This window comes from Macrobrachium nipponense, chromosome 13, assembly GCF_015104395.2.
Source record: "Macrobrachium nipponense isolate FS-2020 chromosome 13, ASM1510439v2, whole genome shotgun sequence".
Classification (NCBI taxonomy): Eukaryota; Metazoa; Arthropoda; class Malacostraca; order Decapoda; family Palaemonidae; genus Macrobrachium; species Macrobrachium nipponense.
This window is the reverse complement of record NC_087206.1, coordinates 102,060,693-102,066,821: the sequence shown is the minus strand read 5'-3', so window position 1 is coordinate 102,066,821 and position 6,129 is coordinate 102,060,693. Positions and strand designations below refer to the sequence as shown.

The 6,129-nt window shown below is 37.1% G+C and overlaps 1 protein-coding gene across 2 annotated transcripts in view; it reads left to right on the top strand.

Annotated features, from left to right (window-relative positions):
* LOC135225236 (amyloid protein-binding protein 2-like) overlaps positions 1-6,129 on the top strand; it is a 277,676-nt gene that overhangs the window by 167,719 nt on the left and 103,828 nt on the right. The window lies entirely within an intron of this gene.

The window sequence follows — 6,129 nt, the reverse complement described above, 5'->3', positions numbered from 1 at the left end:
GTAGAATAACACGAAAAATATTTGAAAGGTTGTAGCTTTTCTTATTTCTGAAATAATAATGCATAAATAAATATATATATATAAATATAAAAAAATTGACATTCGGTCAACTTTAACTCGTCAGATATGGTCGAAAACTGCATTTGTAAGCTAATACTCTTACAGTATAGTAATATTCAATCATTTGTCTTCATTTTGAAAGAAATTGGAAGTCTCTAGGACAATATTTAGATTTATGGTGAATTTTTTGACAAAAATATTTGTTTACATCCGTGCGTTACGAATTCATGCATTATTTTTTGTGATAATATTTTCTCTGTGTTGCTTTATCGTTTACAATGTTATATATACCAAAATGATCGTAATTTAGTGTACATTACAACGAAAAACAAAAGTAACTTGTTACCTTTAACCGTTTCGCGCACAGCACGATTTGAATACAATTATATGTGAAATTTAGTTTTTGCGCTATCATATACGTATTGCATTATTTATATATGATAATGATAATTTTTTTCATTTCTGATGGTTGAATACTAAACTTCAGCAAAAAAAAAAAAAAAAAAAAAAAAAAAAAAAAAAAAAAAAAAAAAAAAAAAAAAAAAAAAGAACTCTTAATCTTGAAAACTAAGCGCGCTGTGATTTTTTGAAAAAAATATTTTTCCGCTTCCCGCGCTCGCTGAAAACCCCTCCGCACACGGGAGACATTTTTTTTTTTACCGCTTCGGCGTTTAAGGGTTAAAGGCATGGGGGTTGTTTGAATGGTAGACGAGCAGTGGCTTTAGTTTCAAGTTGCCACTTGCATTGGCACGTGACAAAAGTGCAGTCTGTCCTTTATGGGCTTGTGGCCTGACAGTGCTTCTCTTGCTGGATTATGAACGTTCTACTGGGCATCGTCTTCCAGAAGAGGCCCTTTTCATTGCAATTGAAAACTTATTGTGGGACGTATCCTTTGGCCTCCAAGTACTCAGCAAACTTGGTCACATACGCCTCAGAAGTAGCTCTGTCAATGCTAGCAGCTTCACCAAGCCTCAGTACACAATGAGTGCCAGTTCTCCTCCTGAAGTTATCGAACCACCCTTTACTAGCCTAAAAATCCTCAGGTGTGGCACTAGTAGAGGCAGTTTCCTTCAGCAAACGCTGATGATCGACTTGTTAATGCTATCATCTACCATATGTTTCTCATCTACCAACTTTAAGAGTATTTTTTCTACCTATTTGAACATTTAGAATCTGATCTAATAAGTACTGTCATGCCCTTTTTAACATTAGCCTCTTTAATAGCCTTGTTTTTCAAAATTGTTGAAATTGTTGACTTGGCCATCTTGTATAGCTGGTTGCAAGGTCGGTCACATGAATACTACACTCATACTTTTCTATAATTTCTTTCTTTGTTTCAATGGTTATCTTCTTCTGCACCTTCTTCTCACCATCACTCTTCACTTTCTTAGGGGCCATTATAAAAAAAAAATCACAAGTTTGCACATAAGAAAAAAAAGCACAGAGTTTGAAGGGAATGAACGTGCATCTATTCAGGAACAGAATAAAAAACAGGCTAATTATCGGTGGATTGGAAGTGCGTGGGAGGTGTACATACATTACCACACAGTAACAAGATAGCAGCCTCCATAGCAGCTCGGATGCACCCATGAGATGAGCGATTGCCCACATTTTTCAAATGTTCGTCTTTCAAAAATGAGTTTGTGATTCAAACTGCATTTTTATAAGTATTTTGTTCCTGGCTTAATGTGTTTGTGAATCAAGGCACTACGGTAATAAGAAAATATTTTAGAGCCTAGAAATTCCCACTAGCAGTACACAATAATATTAACAACAAGTTAATCTGTATCGTTTAACTGGGCTTAATACTTCACATACTGCAAAACAAAAATCAAATGAATAACCAAAGTCAGTAGCTCTAAATAAAATCCAATTCAATGAAGAAATGCAGTTCACTCAAAGTGGACCAAAATTAATGGGAATAATAATTTTGTCAGTTCATATGAAACAGGGTGCAACTACAAGAAGGGCATGAATTAAAATCCAAGACATCACAGTCACTGACAATATTCTAAGATTTATTTTTTGTTATCTGCATGTAAACACATGTGCATCATATAAGATATGACTGGTAAGAGGATTGAATTTAAGGTACGTATTCCTCTTGCTACAGGAATTAATAAATGTATTTAAGTTTCTTTTGAACTTTATGTCATAAACTTATTATTAATACACTGTATCTAACAATTTCTGATAATGGGCTTATGCAAATAATGACCATAGGGCATTTGGGTTTTAGCAATCTGTACATTTGCTACGACCTAGATAAGCTTTTACCTGTATGTCTTTGATATTGTTTGATGATACTTTTTCAGTCATGACACAGACAATGATCCTCCAGAAATACAGTTAAAGCTAGAAACAGAAGTTCTATCTAATGCCTATGGACTTGAATTTCTTCAAATTGTCTTGGTTCAAGGCTATGACATATCCTCTGGTACTAACGAAGTGTGTTGAATCTGGCATCTAATATTCAATTCTTAAAGTTATAGAAGACTAGATTATTTCCTATAAGTCTCAAATTGTGAACCAAAGCAACCTTATGTAAAGTGTAAGCTTCAAAACACCAACATTTCAAAGCTACAACCAATATCAGAACTTCCTTCTATGTTTTCCTGCAATTTTAATCTGTCTAAATTATTTTTGGAAAGGGGACGAACTGGACTTCTCACAGAGTACTACAGGTAAGGCAAAGGTCCTCTAACTTTCTTTGTCCTACAAAGATAATACCTAAATGATATCATTGGACATAGCGTCTCCTTCCTATGGGCCTATATCTCTGTGAGATTTTTAATAACAAAGGAACGAAGCAAAGAAAAAGGGAAGGACTTTCGTTCTTTGCTAGAAAGTTAAGTGATAGAGAGCAAATTGCATCTCCTTGTGCGAATCCTACCCTCTTGTCAATTGCATGTAATTCGATAAGATGTTTGGCTGTAGATAAGCCTACTACAAAAAGTGTTTTCTTGGTGAGATTCCTGAGGGAGGCATTCTGAAGGGTTCCAACTGAGAACTTAAGAGCCATTTTAGTACAATGCCCAGATTCCAAGAGACATTAGAACTCTTTTGCTTTGGTGTATAAAAGGATTTGATGAGGTTACCTATGTCTTGGTTAGTGGACAAATCCATCCTCTATGTTTAAAGACTGAAGTAAGCATCGACCTGTACCCCTTAATGGTAGAGGTTGACAATTCTTAACAATTTTAGGAATAACAGGAAGTCGGCTATTTGATTTACAGAGGTCTAGGCCTGAAAATCTGTGATTTTTGGCACCATAATGTGCCGATTTTCGGTTATCGGCACCAATAATAGAGATGTGGCACTGATACATACCTAACAGAGGCACCATTAACTGGTTATCGACGCCATAAATTACCAATTTTTGGTTATCAGCGATTTTTACTGTCATCAGGCTGTCAGAATGGAACCCCCGCCAATAACTGGGGACCGCCTGTATTTGCAACTCCATACAGGAATGGATAACACTTGCCAATCTTTTTTAATGGGAAAAGTTCCCACTCATTGTGGCCACTTAGGAGTTTGATGCCCCTATGGAGCAATCTCAGGTGGGACAGTCACTTTAGTTCCATACAAGGCTCCACTACTTTTCTGCCCTAGCATCATCTACTATTCTGAAAGTAAAAACGGAGCTCTCAGAGTCTTCTAGGACTGTTTTGGCTGCAGTCGCAAAGCCATTTTTGCAAATCCTATGGGGACACTTCATGATTTCATAAAGTAGCACCCATGGGCTTGAAACAAGTTGTGTGCTGCAATTTCTGGATTACTACTGCTGTCCAAGTAATTTCACTCATTCCATGTGGGACTTGGACTGCTTCTATCGATCTGAAAAAGAAATAGTAACACGTCCCTACTGTCATTCCCTTCCACCTCTTCCTAGGGTTTTGGATAGAGAAAGACAGGTTTCAGATTCAATGTCATGACCTTTGCATTAGATATTGTACAAAGAATCTTCGCAAAATCAGCTGCAATAGTTATTCAGGAACTCAGAAGCAAAGAAAGAATTCAATTAGTAGCCTACATAAAGGTTTCCTGATAAACTGGAACAAATCCCACTTCACAACCAACAGGCATTTGTGTGGTTGGGTCTTTGTTAACATATCCTTTGTGGTCAGTTGTCTTCCTAGCCAAACCCAAACCAGAGCAAGGAAGGATCTGCGAATGTTCCTTATCTAATCTGAGATTTCCTCTTAAGTTAGGCAGTTAGGAAGATATTACGACAGTGGACCTGGAAGGTAACTTTTCAAAACAGGTTGAACTGATTCCTCCATCCAAGTGACAGTAATACACTCAGATCCTTCTTGACAGGTTGGGAAGCCCATCTGGAGGACAGTTAGATAGCAGGAAGATAGTCATCAGTTTTGGGGAGGTGCCACATCAGTTATGGCTGACTTCCTGCCTCTAGAAAACTGGACCCAAATTTTGTTGGTCCTAGACAATATTACAGCAATGAATAGTATGTATTTAGAAGCCGGGTCCCTGCTCACTCCCTCTCAGTGCAGTCATGCTGTCTACCCTAAGGATGGCTCAGGAAAAAAAGTGGCAGCTATCAGCAATCCACTTCATGGGTTTGCTCAATGCCAGACTCCCTGTCACGGTGGACAGCAGCCTCGACTCAGTCGATGCTGAACAAACCACCTTTTAAATAACTGCTACTGAAGTTTCACATCTGGAAATAGACCAGTGTGGCACACAAGGAAACCAACTTCAAGTGTGTCTCCAAACCTGGAGTTACCAAGAGATGCATTTCTACAAGAATGGAATAAATGGAGGAATTTTTTTTTCTCTCTTTTGTCCCAGATTTAACAACCTACTAACTTTCAACAGAACCACCTACCAATGGCCCCAAATTGGCAAGTCATTGGTTCCTACTGCTTAAATAATGGGCAAGAAAACAATAGGCAAAAAAACCAATCAAAATACTGTCCACTGTTCTTTCAAAGACAAAAGAAAGAGTCATCTATGCATCCTCTTCTCTGAGACGTGGCCTTCAAATCTAGTCTACTGCAAAGATTACTCACCTCACATTGCTAGGTACCTGGTGCATACGCTACAGACCTCATCCATCCAGCAATAACAGTTTGTAGAGAAAGTGTACAGTAGTTGGATTGCCTCCAAACTGAAAGCTGGTTGAGCATTGATTGAAACAGTTTTATATTGTCTATTCTACCTGTCTGAGGAAAAGTGCTTTGCAGCTATTACAATTGCATCACACATAATAAGGGTTCTTCTTTCTATCCTTCATTGTCGGGCATCCTGAATAAACGAAGGTAGATACAAACTTACCCCTCACAGTCTGGGTTAAATATATATTAAGCACACCCTTAGGTTGGGCTGAATTTAAGGATGGCCAATTAAAAAGATAAACTCATCAATGGAAAGAGGAAGATATGCATATGGTATAAGAATTTTTTTTTTTTAATTTTCTGTACCTTCCAGGGGAAGTTGAGAATGAATATTTCCAACCCTGTGAGGGGTCTCTTTTTCCAAAAGACAGCCATAAAAATATGCTAATTTTACCAAGTTATAAGTGTTTCACATATTTTTTTTATTTTGTATAATTATAATTACAGCTCACATAATATCATAGCATATAAGAACTAAAATCAGTAACTAATTCTGAGAATATTTATTGTGAAATACTTGAGACATCATTGGATAGGGAATTTTGCACAACATTCCCTTATGAAACCTCAAGGCAAACTGATCTCTTTCCTCTGTACTGACTAGCTATTAGAATTTGGGTACGAGTTGCACAAGTCATTTATGGCGCATGGAAGTTTATCTGAACACTTTTCCCACAGAATTTGTTCAAAATGTATGGCGCAAAATCTTGAACATATATGTATGCTACCCAGAATCCACCACAAAGCTATAAGTAAGCATAGTATATGTATGTTACCTGTCCACTAGGGGTCAGGTGACTTTGCCATGGACTATTTTCTCATAAGGGTCATTAGGATTTTTTAATCAGGAGCTAGAACTTTTTGTTATCTGTCTATTTTTTATGTATTTTTATGTTTGCTCCTTTAGGGATGAACGAAGACTATCTAT